At 40.3% G+C, this 20646-nt stretch overlaps 1 pseudogene; it reads right to left on the reverse strand.

Annotated features, from left to right (window-relative positions):
- LOC130887799 (krev interaction trapped protein 1-like) overlaps positions 1–20391 on the reverse strand; it is a 55204-nt pseudogene extending 34813 nt beyond the window's left edge.
- Positions 20392–20646: the final 255 nt, after the last annotated feature.

A 20646-nucleotide genomic window follows, 5' to 3' on the forward strand; every position in this document is an offset into this window, starting at 1 on the left:
CTCCTGGTGCCAAGATCAGCTCTCTGTGTCCAATGATGGCTCTCCTGGTACCGAGATCAGATCTCCGTGCTGTTTGGGTAGTTCGTAAACAAAGCGCCTACCTTGCTTGGTGCAGGCAGGCCAGGGAAACAAATGCTACAAGCTTGACTATTATTGATGATTATCCATTAACAACCTATATTTCCTAATTATTCATTACATTTTGAAAAGGAACACACAATCACAGTACCTTAATCAAGATTAGAAATATGCATATACATATAACAAAATTGACCTTAAAATCTGTACCAATGCAAATTATTCATAGCTATATCAATCCCCCTTTAAATGTAAAAGAACATTTATAAACAATATATGGGAACATGGGCACAGTTTTTCTCTCCAAACTGCTTCTTGCTGAATGTGGGCGCTGTCATTCAGGTCTTTTATGGGATAACCTGTGTGCTAGATTCATTTCAGTTAGCAGTTGAGTGAAGTAATTTTTTGAGGGTTTTGACAGCAACCTTTCAGGAGGGTGTGGTCTATCATATGAAATTGGGATAGAAATAATCCACAGGGTCTCATCCTCTGTGAAAACAAAAGAAGAAACTCCTTTCCAAAGCATCATATCCTTAGACCCAAATTCTGAAATCACAATACCCTTATGATATCCATTCTTGGCAGCCCATATAATGAAATGTCTTTCTGTACTTAGCTACTTTACAGTCAAAAAATTTAAAGGAAACAGAATGTACATAATCCAGACTCTCTGTGAATTTTCCATTGTTATGTGGCTTATTTTTCTTTATTTCTTTTAATCTATAACTATCTGTACTCTGTCTCTTTAAAGGCTTTACCCTTTTTTAAGGCATTAACTTTATTGTCTATATTTTTTTTCTTTTCTCTCCCAAGCCTACGTACATTTATCCAACACTGTGACTCATTTATGTCTGAATCTGTTTTATTGTGAATCTGTAATTTTTTTATTATCCAGGAGCATTTCTTAAAATGTTAAGCAGTTCTTAAAAACCTAAGTTGCACCATGTACAAGTAATATGGTACTGCCTGTGTCCTGCCCAGTCTAAACCTTAACTGTGCTATTATTATGGTAATTATGGTAGTTCCTGCCTGAGACCAGCACAGTTCAGCATGGCAGAGCTGAGCCTCGCCTGCCTCAGAGCCATTTGTTGTCCCTGAGCCACTCACAGTTCCAGGCACACAGCAGTACATATTGCCATCAAGCAAGTTGTAGCACTTTACTCCAAATGATCCATTCAAAGACTTTGTCTCCTGCAGGAGCCAGACAGAGATTGCAATGGAGGCACAGCCCAGAAAGCCAGCATTTTAAAACAGCCAGTTTTTTCCCATTACTGAGTCAGAACAATTTCTTAGCGGCACGCAACCTACAAACAGCAAAAAGCTGTCTTAAATTCTCTCTCTCTCTTTTTTAAGTTCTCTCAGGTATTACGTGGTATTAGTTAATCATGTTGGGTGCCACTCTGTTGAAATAAGAGTGGTGGGGCTGCATCCCTGGCACCCAGCTGCCCACATGGCTTTACCCGAAATAACAACACACAAATTGTATTCTTTTAAACACTACCTGGCCCATTAGTCCCAGCCTCTTATTGGCTAGCTCTTATATTTTGATCTAACCCATTTCTAATATTCTGTGCAGCACCACGAGCTGGCTTACCAGGAAAGATCTTAACCTGCATCTGTCTGGAGTGAGACAATCATGGCGACTGCCTGACCCGGCTTCTTTCTCCCAGCATTCTGTTCTGTTAGTCCACCCACCTAAGGGTTGGCCTATCAAATGGGACTAGGCAGTTTCTTTATTAATTAACCAATGAAAGCAACAGATTAGAAAGAAATCACTCCCACATCAGATTTTCAAATATATAAATAAAACACTGTTACTATTTTAATATCTACAATGACAAACAATGCATCTTTGTTAGGACAAACTATATTCGAAATGTCTTTATTTTAGTTTTGGAAAAATTTTAATCAAAATGCATTTAATAAATAATGTGTCAAAACAAACCTGGGACAACATCTCTCACTCCACATAACTCTTTTTTTTATTTTATTCTTTTTTAATTAAAATTTCTGCCTCCTCCATGTTTCCCACTTCCCTCCCCCTCCTCCCACATATTGCCCCCTCCCCCACTCCCCTCCCTCTCTCCCCACTCCTCTCCCCCTCCACCCACTCCATTTCCCCTCCCTCTCAATACTGAAGAGCAGTCCAAATTCCCTGCCCTGCAGGAAGTCCAAGGTCCTCCCACTTCTATCTAGGTCCAGGAAGGTGAGCATCCAAACAGGCTAGGCTTCCACAAAGCCAGTTCATGTATTAGGATCGAAACCTAGTGCCATTGTCCTTGGCTTCTCATCAGCCTTCATTGTCCGCCATGTTCAGAGAGTACGGTTTCATCCCATGCTTATTCAGTCCCAGTCCAACTGGCCTTGGTGAGCTCCCAATAGATCAGTTCCACTGTCACAGTGGGTGGGTGCACCCCTCGTGGTCCTGACTTCCTTGCTCATGTTCTCCCTCCTTCTGCTCCTCATTTGGACCTTAAGAGCTCAGTCCGTTGCTCCAAATTGGGCCTCTGTCTCTATCTCAATCCATCGCCAGATGAAGGTTCTAAGGTGATATGCAAGATAAGAGATCGAAATGTCTTTTGAATTCAGAGTCAAACTGAATCTCTTAGACAGTTTGTGTTCTGAAGGTCTCATCCAACACAGGATTGTAAATGCAGGTGTCTGCTTTCTCTAGAACTGGCATTTTATTCTTCATTTTTATTGCACTATATCCCATATACAGTGAGTTTTCTGTCTGACCTGGCTCAGCAGCATATGCAGCACTTATAACAGTTGTCTTTATCTGCTCAAGGGGAGAAGGTCAGAACAAAGCTGGAGTAAAGTGCGACTGGGCATGGCATTCATCTAGCCACCTGGCAGAAGAACGAATGTGGAGACGTTTGAAATTTTAGTTTGTATACTTTGGATACTGTTACTTTCTTAGTGTTTTGATTACTATTTTGGTGTGGGAGAATTGTTTGTGTTCTGTCAATCATGTTATAAATAAATGGTGATTGGCCAGGTAGGAAATATAGGTGGAAAAACCAGACAGGAAGTAGAAATGATGTAATGAGAACAGGAGAATTCTGGGAAGGAGGAAGTTGATTCCTTCCACTCCTGCCCAGACCACCGAACCCACTGAACAAAGGTACTGAGCCACATGGCTAACATAGATCAGAAAAATGGGTTAATCAAGATATAAGAGTTAGCCAGTGAGAGGCTACAGCTAATGGGCCAATCAGCTTTATAACTTAAAGAGATCTATGTGTGATTTTCTCTGGGACTAAACAGTTGTGGGGGTACTGGGTGGCACAAAAACCCCAACAACAAACAAGCCTGGCCCTTCATGTTATAGAATGGTGCCCACATCGATAACTGCATCCACAGAAAGCCTGAAAAAGCTTGGGAAAGACTAGAGTAAAGCATTTTTGTTTCCAACCATAGCAGGAAAAAATTGCTGTTTTAAAATGCTAGCTTTCTGGGCTGTCCTGCCAGGGAAAACTCTGGCTCTTTCAAGCAGAGGGTCCAGACTATGGAGCTATGGACACATTGTTGCAGCTTGCTTCCTGGAAAGGACATTAAACCATCACAGAGTTGTGGCAAAAAAAAAAAAAAAAAAAAAAACTTCTCCGTATTCCTTAGCAAATTAAAGACCCATGTGGTCAGAAAAAGAGAGATATACAGTAAAGAGAGATTCAAAGAGTAAGAAAACCTCTAAATGGTTTACAGTGTGTTAAAAGTTAAAAATATATACAGGCTAAAGATTAAAGTTCTCAAAAAAAGGAAAGAAAGAAAGAAAGGAAGGAAGGAAGGAAGGAAGGAAGGAAGGAAAGAAAGAAAGAAAGAAAGAAAGAAAGAAAGAAAGAAAGAAAGAAAGAAAGAAAGAATAGCCTGTGAGGCAGAGACAGACAGATCTCTGAGTTCAAGGATAGCCTGGTTTACAGAGGGAATTCCAGGACAAAGATATACAGAGAACCTGTCTCAAAAAGCCAAAAGTTAAAAGTAAAAATAAAAGAAATTGGGGTTAAATAAAGCCATGTAAAGATGGAAAATACACAGAGAATTTTGATTCTGTATGTTATTATGCTCTCTTTGAATTGTTTATATGCTGAGGAAGGAGCAACAGCTGCTAAAAGATATTTGCTTATAAATGTTGCAGATAGGTATTTTGAAAATACCTTGGCTTAAAAATTGAAGTCAAAAGGTATGTTACTTTTGAGAAGAGATTTTGCTTTTGTTTCCACAGAAAATGAGAGGCTGTGGATTTATTCAGAGTCAAGAAAAATCAGCTTTGATCAAGGAAGACCACATGAGAAATCTCCAACAGAGAAAGATGGCCCAGATGTCTGAGTTCTTCATCCAGAACAGATTCAAGATTGCTGTCTGAGATGATCAAGACTCACAGAATACTTCAATCAGGACTTGATCATAACTCTAAATTTTCTTTAAGTCCCCATAAGATTATCAGCTCCCCCAAGCAGCTGAAAGTAGCCTAGAATACTACGCCCACATTCCCAAAAAATGGACTATGGATATTTTCCTTTTTTTTTTTTTTTTTAAAGAGGGAGAAGTGGTATGGGAGAATTGTCTGTGTTCTGTCAATCATGTTATAAATAAACACTGATTGGCCAGGTAGGAAATATAGGTGGGAAAACCAGACAGGAAGTAGAAATGATGTAATGAGAACAGGAGAATTCAGGGAAGGAGGAAGTTGATTCCTCCCACTCCTGCCCAGACCACCGAACCAGCAGAATGTGATTTGCCCCACTGAAGCCGGGCGGTGGTGGCGCACACCTTTAATCCCAGCACTCGGGAGGCAGAGGCAGGGGGATCTCTGTGAGTTCGACTCCAGCCTGGTCTATAAGAGCTAGTTCCGGGACAGGTTCCAAAACTACAGAGAAACCCTGTCTCGAAAAACCGAAAAAAAAAAAAAAAAAAAAAAAAGAGGTACCGAGCCATGTGGTTACATAGATCAGAAAAATGGGTTAAACAAGATGTGAGAGTTAGCCAGTGAGAGGCTACAGCTAATGGGCCAATCAGCTTTATAATTTACGAAGACCTATATGTGATTTTCTTTGGGGCTAAACAGTTGTGGGGACCTGGTGGGAATACAGAAACCAAAACAAAAAAGCCAGCCCCTTCTCATGTTACACTATTTGACTAGATTTTCCCCCATTAGTTTGTTTTTCAGGCTACTTCTGTTGTGGGAGCTGTAGGCTGTGTTCCTGCCGCCCCAGCTCCTGGTGGCCTGGCTAGCTTATGCCCCGAAATAACAACACACAAACTGTATTCCTTTAAACACTGCTTGGCCCATTAGCTCTAGCCCTTACTGGCTAATTCTCATATCCCGATCAACCCATCTCTAATAATCTGTGTAGCATCAGTCTTACCGGGAAAGATTCAGCATGTCTGACCTGGCGGCCTTGCTTCATCGCATCTGCCTCTGAGAGGAGCTTCCCTGCATCTGAGCTTACTTCCTCTTCCTCCCAGCATGCTGTTCTGTTTACTCCCCCCACCTATGTTCTAACCTATGAGGGCTGGCCAATCAAATGGGCCAAGGCAGTTTCTTTATTAGCCAATGACCTTCCTCCACCATACTTCTGCAGAATGTTCTAGAAATTAGGTTAAAATATAATTTTAATAATGTCAGTGATGGGACAATAGCTGTCATGTGTCTTCATGTATTTACTACTTTTCAAGGCATTGTAGAAAGCGAATGACAATCTCAAATTAATGGTACTCTGGATATTGCAGGTTCTGTTATTATTCTGTAAGCTACTCTAAGGTAGGATGATAGCAATTTTTTTGGAAACTATTATTTCTTTAAGAAAAGTAAGTATGGAGGCCCGGGCAGCGGAGGCACCAGCACGCAGGCAAGTCCTGGCGGCAGAGGCACCGGCGTGCAGGCAGGCCCGGGTGGCGGAGGCACCGGCAGTCAGGCCCGGCAGGAAGGCCTAGGCAGCGGAAGCAACGGCGCACAGACAGGCCCGGGCGGCGGAGGCACCAGCACGCAGGCAAGTCCGGGCGGCAGAGGCACCAGCGTGCAGGCAGGCCCGGGCGGCAGAGGCACCAGCACGCAGGCAAGTCCAGGCGGCGGAAGCACCAACGCGCAGGCAGGCCCAGGAGGCGGAGGCACCGGCAGGCAGGCCTAGGCGACGGAAACACCGGCGCACAGACAGTTCCGGGCGGCGGAGGCACCGGCAGGCAGGCCCGGGCGGCGGAGGCACTGGATACAGGATAGTGCGGGCAAGAAACAGTGAAGCCTGCACTGAGAACAGATTGCCCCGCTACAATTAAATCAAACCCAATAGATAGCATCGGTAAGAGGAGATGGGCAGACGCCAAGGCAAGAATTCACCCAACAATCTGAAAAACAACATGAAAACACCAGAACCCAATGATCTTACAACACAAGGACTTGAACACCCTATCACAGGAGAAGAGGAAAAAACTGACTTTTTGAAAGCAATAGAGTCCCTTAAACAACATGTAAAAAATGCCCTCATAGAAATGGATGAGAAGTATAACAAAAAGTTTGAAGAAATGAGTAAATACGTAAATGATACCCTGGGAAGCCAAGAAAAAACGATCAAACAGGTAATGGAAACAGTCCAAGAATTGAAAACTGAAATGGAAGCAAGGAAGAAAACACAAACTGAGGACCAGCTGGATATGGCAAATATAGGTCAACGAGCAGAGACTACAGAAACAAGCATAATCAATACAATACAAGAGATAGAAGAAAGAATCTCAGATTCTGAAGACAACATAGAGAAAATAAACGGACTGATCAAAGAAAACACCAAAACCAACAAATTCTCATCACAAAACATTCAGGAAATATGGGACACAATAAAAAGGCCAAACCTAAGAATAATAGGGATAGAAGAAGGAGAAGAGGCACAGCTCAAAGGTCCAGAAAACATTTTTAACAAAATTATGGAAGAAAACTTCCCCAACATAAAGAAAGATGTTCCTTTGAATATTCAAGAAGCATACAGAACACCAAACAGACTGGATCAAAAAAAAACGTCCCCTCGCCATATAATAATCAAAACACAGAATATACAGATTAAAGAAAGAATATTAAGAGCTGCAAAGGAAAAAGGCCAAGTAACTTATAAGGGTAAACCGATCAGACTTACACCTGACTTCTCTATGGAAACCATGAAAGCCAGAAGGTCCTGGATAGAGGTACTACAGAAACTAAGAGACCATGGATGCAAACCCAAACTACTATACCCAGCCAAGCTATCGTTCACTATCAATGGAGAAAACAAGACATTCCAGGATAAGAACAAATTTAAACAATACGTTGCCACAAATCCAGCCCTACAGAAAGTAATAGAAGGAAAATCACAACCCAAGGAATCCAACATTGCCAACACTGCCTACAATAACCCAGGCATCTAGCGACCCTTCAACAGCACAACTCAAAGAAGGGAGACACAAAAACTCTTCTACCAAAAGCAGTAAGAATAACCGGTGTTAACAACCACTGGTCATTAATATCACTTAATATTAATGGTCTCAATTCACCAATAAAAAGGCACAGGCTAAGAGATTGGATACGAAAACAGGATCCAACAGTCTGCTGTTTGCAAGAAACTCATCTCAACCACAAAGACAGGCATCTACTCAGAGTAAAGGGTTGGGAAAAGGTTTTTCAAGCAAATGGTCCTAAGAAAAAAGCAGGTGTGGCCATACTAATTTCTAACAAAACTGACTTCAAACTAAAATCAATCAAAAGAGATCGACAGGGACACTTTATACTCATAATAGGAACGATTCAGCAGGATGAAGTCTCAATCCTGAATATCTATGCCCCTAATATAAAAGCACCCACTTATGTAAAAGAAATACTGCTAAAACTCAAGGCAGACATCAAATCACACACACTAGTAGTAGGAGACTTCAACACACCTCTCTCACCAATGGACAGGTCAATCAGACAGAAAACTAATAGAGAATTAAGAGAATTGTTGGAGGTAATGAATCAAATGGACTTAACAGACATCTATAGAACACTCCACCCAAATAGGAAAGAATACACCTTCTTCTCTGCAGCTCATGGAACCTTCTCGAAAACTGACCACATACTTGGAAACAAAGGAAACCTCCACAGATACAAAAAAATATGAGTGTCCACCTGTGTCTTATCAGATCACCACGGATTAAAGTTATAAGCCACCAACAAACCAACCCCCAGAAAGCTGACAAACTCATGGAAACTGAACAGTCAACTACTGAACCACACCTGGGTCAAGGAAGAAATTAAGAAAGAAATTAAAGTCTTCCTTGAATTTAATGAAAACAAAGAGACAACATACTCAAACCTATGGGACACGATGAAAGCAGTGCTAAGAGGAAAGTTCATAGCACTAAGTGCCCACTTAAAAAAAACGGAGAAAGCATACATTGGGGACTTAACAGCACACCTGAAAGCTCTAGAAAAAAAAGAAGCAGACGCACCCAGGAGGAGTAGAAGACTGGAAATAATCAAACTGAGGGCAGAAATCAACAAAATAGAAACACAGAAAACAGTCCAAAGAATCAATGAAACAAAAAGTTGGTTCTTGGAGAAAATCAACAAGATTGACAAACCCCTATCCAAACTAATTAAACGACAGAGAGAGAACACGCAAATAAATAAGATCAGAAATGAAAAGGGGGACATAACCACAGACACAGAGGAAATTCAGAGAATCATTAGATCTTACTATAAAAGCCTGTATGCCACAAAATTGGAAAATGCAAAAGAAATGGACACTTTTTTAGATAAGTACCATATACCAAACCTAAACCAAGACCAGGTGAACGATCTAAATAGACCTGTTAGTCGCGAAGAATTAGAAACAGTTATCAAAAATCTCCCTTCCAAAAAAAGCCCAGGGCCAGATGGTTTCAATGCAGAATTCTACCAGAACTTCCAAGAAGAGCTAATACCTATACTTCTTAATGTATTTCACAATATAGAAACAGAAGAGTCATTGCCAAATTCCTTTTATGAAGCTACAGTTACCCTGATACCAAAACCACACAAAGACCCAACCAAGAAAGAGAATTACAGGCCTATCTCACTCATGAACATCCACACAAAAATTCTCAATAAAATACTGGCAAACCGAATCCAAGAACACATTAGAAAAGTTATCCATTATGATCAAGTAGGCTTCATTCCAGAGATGCAGGGCTGGTTCAACATACGCAAATCTATCAATGTAATCAACCATATAAATAAACTGAAAGAAAAAAACCATATGATCATTTCATTAGATGCTGAAAAAGCATTCGACAAAATACAACACTCCTTTATGATAAAGGTTTTGGAGAGATTAGGGATACAAGGGGCATACCTAAATGTAATAAAAGCTATTTACAGCAAGCCGACAGCTAACATTAAATTAAATGGAGAAAAACTCAAAGCCATCCCACTAAAATCAGGAACACGACAAGGATGTCCACTCTCTCCATACCTCTTCAATATAGTGCTTGAAGTTCTAGCAATAGCAATAAGACAACATAAGGGGATCAAGGGGATCCGTATTGGAAAGGAAGAAGTTAAGCTTTCATAATTTGTAGATGATATGATAGTATACATAAGCGACCCCAAAAACTCTACCAAAGAACTCCTACAGCTGATAAACACCTTTGGTAATGTGGCAGGATACAAAATCAACTCCAAAAAATCAGTTGCCTTCCTATACACTAAGGATAAGGAAGCAGAGAGGGAAATCAGAGAAGCATCACCTTTCACGATAGCCACAAATAGCATAAAATACCTTGGGGTAACTCTGACCAAGGAAGTGAAAGATCTATTTGGCAAGAACTTTAAGTCTTTGAAGAAAGAAATTGAAGAGGACACCAGAAAATGGAAGGACCTCCCTTGCTCTTGGATTGGGAGGATCAACATAGTAAAAATGGCAATTCTACCAAAAGCAATCTATAGATTCAACGCAATCCCCATCAAAATCCCATCAAAATTCTTCACAGATCTGGAGAAGACAATAATCAACTTTATATGGAAAAACAAAAAAACCCAGGATAGCCAAAACAATCTTATACAATAAAGGATTGTCTGGAGGCATTACCATCCCTGACTTCAAACTCTATTACAGAGCTACAGTACTGAAAACGGCTTGGTACTGGCATAAAAACAGAGAAGTCGACCAATGGAATAGAATAGAATACCCTGACTTTAGCCCACAAACCTATGAACACCTGATTTTCGATAAAGGAGCTAAAAGTATACAATGGAAAAAAGAGAGCATCTTCAACAAATTGTGCTGGCAAAACTGGAAGTCAATCTGTAGAAGAATGAAAACAGATCCATATATATCACCATGCACAAAACTCAAGTCCAAATGGATTAAAGACCTCAATATCAGTCCAAACACACTGAATCTGATAGAAGAGAAAGTGGGAAGTACTCTACAACACATGGGCACAGGAGAACACTTCCTACGTACAACCCCAGCAGCACAAACACTAAGGACATCATTGAATAAATGGGACCTCCTGAGACTGAGAAGCTTCTGTAAAGCAAAGGACACTGTCACTAAGACAGAAAGGCAACCCACTGACTGGGAGAAGATCTTCACCAACCCCGCAACTGACAAAGGTCTGATATCCAAAATATACAAAGAACTCAAGAAATTAGACCGTAAAAGGTTAATCAATCCAATTATAAAATGGGGCACTGAGCTGAACAGAGACTTTTCAACAGAAGAAGTTCAAATGGCCAAAAGTCACTTAAGATCATGCTCAACTTCCTTAGCAATCAGGGAAATGCAAATCAAGACAACATTAAGATACCATCTTACACCGGTCAGAATGGCTAAAATCAAAAACACCAATGATAGCCTCTGCTGGAGAGGTTGTGGAGATAGGGGCACTCTCATCCATTGCTGGTGGGAATGCAAACTTGTGCAACCACTTTGGAAAGCAGTGTGGCGGTTTCTCAGGAAAGTCGGGTTCAACCTACCTCTTGACCCAGCAATACCACTATTGGGAATATACCCAAGAGATGCCCAAACATACAACAAAAGTATATGCTCAACTATGTTCATAGCAGCATTGTTTGTAATTGCCAGAACCTGGAAACAACCTAGATGTCCTTCAATGGAAGAATGGATGAAGAAAGTATGGAATATATACATATTAGAGTACTACTCAGCAGTAAAAAACAATGACTTCTTGAATTTTGCATACAAATGGACGGAAATTGAAAACACTATCCTGAGTGAGGTAAGCCAGACCCAAAAAGAGGAACATGGGATGTACTCACTCATATTTGGTTTCTAGCCATAAATAAAGGACATTGAGACTATAATTCGTGATTCTAGAGAAGCTAAATAAGAAGGTGAACCCAAAGAAAAACATATAAGCATCCCCCTGAATATTAACCTTCATCAGGCGATGAAAGAAGACAGAGACAGAGACCAACATTGGAGCACTGGACTGAAGTCTCACGATCCAAAGGAGGAGCAGAAGGAGAGTGAGCACGAGCAAGGAACTCAGGACGGCGAGGGGTGCACCCACACACTGAGGCAATGGGGATGATCTATCGGGAACTCACCAAGGCCAGCTGGCCGGGGTCTGAAAAAGCATGGGACAAATCCGGTCTCGCTGAACATAATGGACAATGAGGACTACTGAGAACTGAAGAACAATGGCAGTGGGTTCTTGATCCTATTGCATGTAATGGCTTTGTGGGAGCCCAGGTAGTTTGGATGCTCACCTTAATAGACCTGGACGGAGGTGGGTGGTCCTTGGACCTCCCACAGGGCAGAGAAACCTGCTTGCTCTTTGGGCTGAGGAGGAAGGAAGACTTGATTGGGGGAGGGGGAGGGAATGGGAGGTGGTGGCGGGGAAGAGGCAGAAATCTTTAATAATTAAATTAATTAATTAATAAAAAAAATCAGCAAGAAAAAAAAAAAGAAAAGTAAGTATGTTTAGTTACCCTCCCTCCCACCATCCTTTTAGCAGCCCATTCTGTAACTTTGCACTTTCCAGGCCTTAGTATTAAGCAGGCTCAGAAGATGTAACTCCAACCGTCTTCTGGAAATACACTGTGGGATTCCTCACTTCTGAGAGAGTTGATTGTCTTCCTCCTCCTTTCCTGGATGTGTTCACTTGTGAAAGTGGAGTGCATATATTTATACAGCCTACCCATAGGTAAAAGATCAAAGGTATTTTCGTATATGAGTAGATACAGTTGGTGGAAGTGTAAACTTTCCTCAGTGCTTTTAATAGTTTATTTTTCCCTTTGAGGCTGCATATATCATTCATCTAGGTTAAATTTCTTTTTAATTTATTTTATTCTTTTTAAAAAAAATTTCTGCCTACTCCCTGTTTTCCATTTCCCTCCCCTCCTCCCACATATTGCTCCCTCCCCCACTCCCGTCCCCCTCTCCCCACTCCTCTCCCCCTCCACCCACTCTATTTTCCCTCCCTCTCAATACTGAAGAGCAGTCCAAATTCCCTGCCCTGCAGGAAGTCCAAGGTCCTCCCACTTCTATCTAGGTCCAGGAAGGTGAGCATCCAAACAGGCTAAGCTCCCACAAAGCCAGTTCATGTATTAGGATCGAAACTTAGTGCCATTGTCCTTGGCTTCTCATCAGCCTTCATTGTCCGCCATGTTCAGAGAGTACGGTTTCATCCCATGCTTATTCAGTCCCAGTCCAACTGGCCTTGGTGAGCTCCCAATAGATCAGTTCCACTGTCACAGTGGGTGGGTGACCCCTCGTGGTCCTGACTTCCTTGCTCATGTTCTCCCTCCTTCTGCTCCTCATTTGGGCCTTAAGAACTCTGTCCCTTGCTCCAAATTGGGTCTCTGTCTCTATCTCGATCCATCGCCAGATGAAGGTTCTAAGGTGATATGCAAGATATTCATCAGCATAGGATAGGGTCATTTCAGGTTCCCTCTCCTCAGTTGCCCAAGGTACTAGCTGGGGACCTCTCCCTGGACACCTGCAAGCCACTCTAGAGTCAAATCTCTTGCCAACCCTAAGATGGCTCCCTGAATTAGGATATATATTTCTTTGCTCCCGTATCCACCCTTCCTATATCCCAAACATCCCATTCTCCCAAGCTCCCCCCATCCTCCCCTCTCACATTTCTCACCCCATTTCTCCTTAGCCCCATGCCACCTCACCCGCAAGTTCCCAGTTTTTGCCCGGCAATCTTGTCTACTTCCCCTCTCCAGGCGGATGACTATACATTTTTCTTTGGGTTCGCTTTCTTATTTAGCTTCTCTAGGATCAGAAATTATATGCTTAATGTCCTTTATTTATGGCTAGAAACCAATTATGAGTGAGTACATCCCATGTTCCTCTTTTGGGGTCTGGGATACCTCACTCAGGATAGTGTTTTCTATTTCCATCCATTTGCATGCAAAATTCACGATGTCATTGTTTTGTACCGCTGAGTAGTACTCTAATATGTATATATTTCACACTTTCTTCATCCATTCTTGCATTGAAGGGCATCTAGGTTGTTTCCAGGTTCTGGCTATTGCAACCAATGTTGCTATGAACATAGTTGAACAAATGCTTTTGTCATATGATAGGGTATCTCTTGGGTATATTCCCAAGAGTGGTATTACTGGATCTTGGGGTAGGTTGATCCCAAATTCCCTGAGAAATCGCCACACTGCTTTCCAAAGTGGTTGCACAAGTTTGCATTCCCACCAGCAATGGATGAGTGTGCCCCTTGTTCCACAACCACTCCAGCAAAGGCTATTATTGGTTTTTTTGATTTTAGCCATTCTGACAGGTTTGAGAGGGTATCTCAAAGTTGTTTAATTTGCATTTCCCTTATTGCTAAGGAGGTTGAGCATGATCTTAAGTGTCTTTTGGCCATTTGAACTTCTTCTGTTGAGAATTCTCTGTTTAGTTCAGTGCCCCATTTTTTAATTGGGTTAATTAGCATTTTAAAGTCTAGTTTCTTGAGTTCTTTATATATTTGGGAGATCAGACTTTTGTCCGTTGCAGGGTTGGTGAAGAAATATTCCCAGTCTTTGGGTTGCCTTTTTGTCTTAGTGACAGTGTACTTTGCTTTACAGAAGCTACTCAGTTTCAGGAGGTCCCTTTTATTCAATGTTGTCCTTAATGTCTGTGCTGTTGGGGATATCAGGTTCAGTGTGTTCAGACTGATATTGAGGTCTTTAATCCATTTGGACTCGAGTTTTGTGCATGGTGATAGATATGGATCTGTTTTCATTCTTCTACAGGTTGACAACCAGTTCTGCCAGCACCATTTGTTGAAGATGCTTTCTTTCTTCCATTGAATGCTTTTAGCTCCTTTATCAAAAATCAGGTTTTCATAGGTTTGTGCGTTAAAATCAGTGTCTTCTACTCGATTCCATTGATCAACTTCTCTGTTTTTATGCCAATACAAAGCTGTTTTCAATAATGAAGCTCTGTAATAGAGTTTGAAGTCAGGGATGGTAATGCCTCCAGAAGTTCCTTTATTGTATAAGATTATTTTGGCCTTCCTGGGTCTTTTGTTTTTCCATATAAAGGTGATTAATGTCCTCACAAGATCTGTGAAGAATTTTGATGGGATTTTTATGGGGATTGCACTGAATCTATAGATTGCTTTTGGTAGAATTGCCATTTTTACTATGTTGATCCTCCCAATCCAAGAGCAAGGGAGATCCTTCCATTTTCAGGTATCCTCTTCAATTTCTTTCTTCAATGCCTTAAAGTTCTTGTCAAATAGATCCTTCACTTCCTTGGTTCGAGTTACCCCAAGATATTTTATGCTGTTTGTGGCTATCATGAAGGATGATACTTCTCTGATTTCCCTCTCTGTATCCTTATCTTTTGTGAATAGGAGGGCAACTGATTTTTTGGAATTGATCTTGTATCCTGCCACATTACTAAAGGTGTTTATCAACTGTAGGAGTTATTTGCTGGAGTTTTTGGGGTTGCTAATGTACCCTATCATATCATCTGCAAATAATGAATGTTTAAATTCTTCCTTTCCAATTTGAATCCCTTTGATCCCCTTATGTTGTCTTATTGCTATCGCTGGAGCTTCAAGCACTATATTGAAGAGGTATGGAGAGAGTGGACATCCTTGACGTGTTCCTGATTTTAGTGGGATGGCTTTGAGTTTCTCTCCATTTAATTTGATGTTAGCTGTCGACTTGCTATAAATAGCTTTTATTATACTTAGGTACGACCCTTGTATTCCTCATCTCTCTAAGACCTTTATCATAAAGGGATGTTGAATTTTGTCAAATGCTTTTTCAGCATCTAATGAAATGATCATATGGTTTTTTCTTTCAGTTTATTTATATGATGGATTACATTGATAGATTTACGTATGTTTAACCAGCCCTGCATCCCTGGGATAAAGCCTACTTGATCATAATGGAAAATTTTTCTAATGTGTTCTTGGATTCGGTTTGCCACTATTTTATTGAGAATTTTTGCATCTATGTTCATGAGTGAGATAGGCCTGTAATTCTCTTTCTTGGTTTGGTCTTTGTGTGGTTTTGGTATCAGAGTAACTTCAGCTTCATAAAAGGAAATTGGCAATGACTTCTCTGTTTCTATATTGTGAAATACATTAAGGAGTTTAGGTATTAGGTCTTCTTGGAAGTTCTGGTAGAATTCTGCATTGAAGCCGTCTGGACCTGGGCTTTTTTTGGTAGGGAGGTTTTTTATAACAACTTCTAATTCTTTTCAACTAACAGGTCTATTTAGATTGTTCAATTGGTTCTGGTTTAACTTTGGTATATGGTACTTATCTAAAAAAGTGTCCATTTCTTTTACATTTTCCAATTTTGTGGCATACAGGCTTTTGTAGTAAGATCTAAATATTCTCTGAATTTCCTCTGTGTCTGTGGTTATGTCTCCCTTTTTGTTTCTGATCTTGTTAATTTGTGTATTCTCTCTCCGCTGTTTGATTAGTTTGGATAGAGGTTTATCAATCTTGTTGATTTTCTCCAGGAACCAGCTTTTTGTTTCACTGATTCTTTGGATTGTTTTCTGTGTTTCTATTTTGTTGACTTCATCCCTCAATTTGATTATTTCCAGTCTTCTACTCCTCCTAGGTGAGTCTGCTTCTTTTTGTTCTAGAGCTTTCAGGTGAGCTGTTAAGTCTCCAATGTGTGCTTTCTCCGTTTTCTTTAAGTGGGCACTTAGTGCTATGAACTTTCCTCTTAGCACTGCTTTCATAGTGTCCCATAGGTTTGAGTACGTTGAGTCTTTCTTTTCATTGAATTCTAGAAAGACTTTAATTTCTTTCTTTATTTCTTCCTTGATCCATGTGTGGTTCAGTAATTGACTGTTCAGTTTCCATGAGTTTGTAGGCTTTCTGGGGGTATCATTGTTTTTGAATTCTAACTTTAATCCATGGTGATCTGATAAGACACAGGTGGTTACTAATATTTTTTTGTAACTGTGGAAGTTTGCTTTGTTACTGAGTATGTGGTAAATTTTTGAGAAGGTTCCATGAGCTGCAGAGAAGAAGGTATATTGTTTCCTATTTTGGTGGAATGTTCTATAGATGTCTGTTTAGTCTATTTGATTCATTACTTCCCTTAGTCCTCTTATTTCTCCATTAGGTTTCTGTCTGATTGACCTGTCCATTGGTGAGAGAGGAGTGTTGAAATCTCCTACTATTAGTGTGTGTGGTTTGATGACTGCCTTGAGTTTTATTAATGTTTCTTTTACATAAGTGGGTGCTTCTATATTAAAGTCATAGATATTCAGGATTGAGACTTTGTCCTGATGAATTTTTCCTGTTATGAGTAAAAAATGTCCCTCTCCATCTCTTCTGATTGATTTTAGTTTGAAGTCAACTTCGTTAGAAATTAGTATGGCCACACCTGCTTGTTTCTTAGGTTCATTTGCTTGATAAACCTTTTCCCAGCCCTTTACTCTGAGTAGATGACTGTCTTTGTGGTTGAGGTGTGTTTCTTGTAAACAGCAGAGTGTTGGATCCTGTTTTCATATCCAATCTCTTAGCCTGTGGCTCTTTATAGATGAGTTGAGTCCATTGATATTAAGTGATATTAATGACCAGTGCTTGTTAACTCTGGTCTTTCTTTCTTTCTTTCTTTCTTTCTTTCTTTCTTTCTTTGGTAGTAGAGTTTGTGTGTTTCCCTTCTTTGAGTTGTGCTGGTGAAGGGTCATTAGATGTCTGAATTATTGTGGGCATTGTTGGACTCCTTGGGTTGTGATTTTCCTTCAATTACTTTCTGTAAGGCTGGAATTGTGGCTACGGATTGTTTAAATTTGTTTTTATCCTGATAAACACCTTGAGTAGCGTGGCAGGATCCAAGATCAATTCCAAAAAATCAGTTGCCCTCCCATTCACAAAGGATAAGGATACAGAGAGGGAAATCAGGAAGTATCATCCTTCATGATAGCCACAAATAGCATAAAATATCTTTGGGTAACTCTAACCAAGGAAGTGAAGGATCTATTTGACAAGAACTTTAAGTCTTTGAAGAAAGAAATTGAGGAGGATACAGCAGACCTTCTTTAGGTTAAATTTTTAAGTTTTTCAAATATTGAGTTTTATTTGGCACATGTTGTCAAAAAAAAAAAAAAGACTTTGAGAGTCAGCTTAGTATTGTCGGAGGAGTTTCTCTGCATTATCCTAAAGAAGCTTATGTATCTTATTTACCTTCTCAAAATAATCTGACAGCCGTTTCTACAAGAAACTTACATTTGCATTTTGGTTTGTAAAGACGATAGGTATTTATAGCAAAGAATTGGGAGCTCATCCTCTTTGCTACTGGAGTGTGAATGCTTCCGTGTGCTTTTACTCATGTGGTTAGGATAGACGGTTTGTGTGTGCACACATGTATAATTCCCTTGTATACATAACCTCCTTTTTGATTTTGTTTTAGTTTGTTTCTGAGTCATTTTCCATACTGTCCTTAAATTTATTGTATAGCCATGGTTGAGTTATATCCCTAACTTCACAAAACAAACAAACAACAATTTCCAGGATGCTTCCTCAGGAGTGAGAAGTCAGATGTAGGCTGTCTGGGGCAAAATGGTGGCTCCACAGTGCTGTCAGCAGTGCATGCTCCTTGCTCTTTCTGGTTACTGGTTCTGTCTTACCACCTGTGGTCTTAAGGTGGTGCTCCAGAATGAGTAACAGCTTCTTTCTACTTCTTCTCTTATCATCCGTGCCTCTGGGTGTATCCTATCTAGTCATGTCTAGAATAGAGCTAAGACAAAAGAGCTGTGCCCTCTTTCCATCCTCATAACAAGTTCTTTTCCCTTCTTTTAGAAAAGAATTCAGATTTGGCTTCATGTGATATAAAATCACATTTAGATTTGGAACTTGGAACTTTTTTCTATAATCTCTTGAGTGTCCACACTTAAAAGTTACTATGCAGCCGGGCGGTGGTGGTGCACGCCTTTAATCCCAGCACTCGGGAGGCAGAGGCAGGTGGATCTCTGTGAGTTTGAGACCAGCCTGATCTACAAGAGCTAGTTCCAGGACAGGCTCCAAAACCACAGGGAAACCCTGTCTCAAAAAACAAAAAAACAAAACAAAACAAAACAAAACAAAAAGTTACTATGCATGTATTATAAGACATACATTCTTAGTCTGATGGCTTCTTGGAAGGTAATTTAAACTGAAAAAGGGAAATTGTTCACTGAATTCCTCTGCTGAATGTTTCATATAAAAACTGTAAAATAAATTCTGATTTTTTTCTAATACAAACATCCCTGAGTACCCAGTGATAGAGAAAAGTGGATAAAAGAAAACAGGGCTTGTAGAAAATGACAAGACTGAAATCAAATAAGCATAGGTTTGTTCAGGAGTTGTCACGTGAGAATCAGAAGGCAGGTCACCAAGACAACTGACAGCTAATTCATCATGAAGCACTTTAGATTGAAAGGCTGTACAAGAGCAATCAATTTAGGGGGCACAAAAAACTGGTGAAGTTACTGTTTCCTAATAAATTTAAAAGAAACCTCAAACATGTCTTCTAGGTCTAATAGAGGAGGGGAAGACAGATACAGGAGAAGAGGTGAAGAAGGCTTTGATAGGCGCTAGGCAGATGAAAATCATGATGGAAAGAAGAGAGATGGAGCACACACAACTGATGAAAACTTTGAAGAAATGTAAAGAAGAAAGCAGGTACCATCACCAAAAACTACGTGTGCTTAAGCACTTCCAGGCTACGACAATTGCAACAATAAATATGTGCAATTCATGAGTGACTTCCTTCCCTATTACATATTTCTGGATTGGAAGGAAGCTTTACATTTTCTTGTCTAATCATCTTCCACAGGAGCGTGAACATAACGATTTAGGGATTGATACCTAGTTACGAAGACTGCTTTCTCCAAATTCTTCACTTTTAGTCTCATTTAAGCTAATAAGTCAAATTGTTTGGAGAGCTTTTTACTAGACCAAGGATTTCTAGTCCCAATCACTAATAATAAATGAATAATTAGACACTACTCCTAAATATATTTAAGGTGAGGATGGATAAAAATTCCATATTTATTTTCCTTTTTTCAATGTTTATTTATTTACTTATTTATTTATTTTGAGTCAGGGTCTCATGTAACCCAGGCTACAACTGAGGCTGGTCTTGAACTCTCAACCTTTCCACTTCATAAGTGCTAGAATTATATATATCTACCATCACACCCAGCTTTGAACTCTACATTTTGAGTAGTTTCCTGGTTGTTAGAAAATATCATCTGATTTTCCAGATATGATTGGAGCACCACTGTTACCCTGTCACATGGCAATATCAAGCTTATAATGAAGAACAGTCAGTCTGCCCTATTTCTTGACCACTGCACTTCAATTATTCATGGGTGTTCCCTCTCTAGATTTCTTTCCCCCAAGAATCCTTTAAAGGCCCCAGCCTTTCATTTTTTAAGAGTTAGTTTAATTGTAGGTCAGCAAGATGGCTCAGTAGATAAAAGCACTTGCCACCAAGCCTGATGACCTGAGTTCAGTCCTTGGAACCCACCCAGTGGCAAGAGAATGGACTTTTCACAAGTTCTCCTTTCACCTCCACATGCACACCATTGTTACCTGTACCCACACATGCACGTAAATGCACATGCATGCGCAAGTAAATAAAGGTGAAAGAATTGAGAGTTAGTCTAGCTGCAGCTCTATAAAAATGCATTAGTACACTTGAATCCTCTGAGAAGGGTCCTCATTATTACAGTTAGAAGAAAGTAAACAGAACTAGGGGAGGCCAGGCCAATACCTATCGAATGCAAGGGCCCCTTCCTTGGGCGCCTGGCCAATACCTATGGAATGCAGGGACCCCTTCCTCGGGCTCCTCACACAGGTGGCATCTGGACTGTCTGACAGCATTCTCATGGACACCAGAATATATGACATAGAACACTGCCTAGCCCAATTATTACACATACATTAGCACTGTCAGTGGTTGTAACAGGGGACTCTACTACTGAGCGACATCCCAGTCCCATTTTATTTTTCTATTTTTAGTTTTTCAGATGCTAGGGCTAGAATACATACTGGGCTCTACTACTGAGCCACATTTTCAATCTATATTTAAAAATCAAACAACTTTATATATGACTATAGTCCAGATATGTATTTTTCCAATAA

The sequence above is a fragment of the Chionomys nivalis genome, chromosome 16, assembly GCF_950005125.1.
Source record: "Chionomys nivalis chromosome 16, mChiNiv1.1, whole genome shotgun sequence".
NCBI classification, from domain to species: domain Eukaryota; kingdom Metazoa; phylum Chordata; class Mammalia; order Rodentia; family Cricetidae; genus Chionomys; species Chionomys nivalis.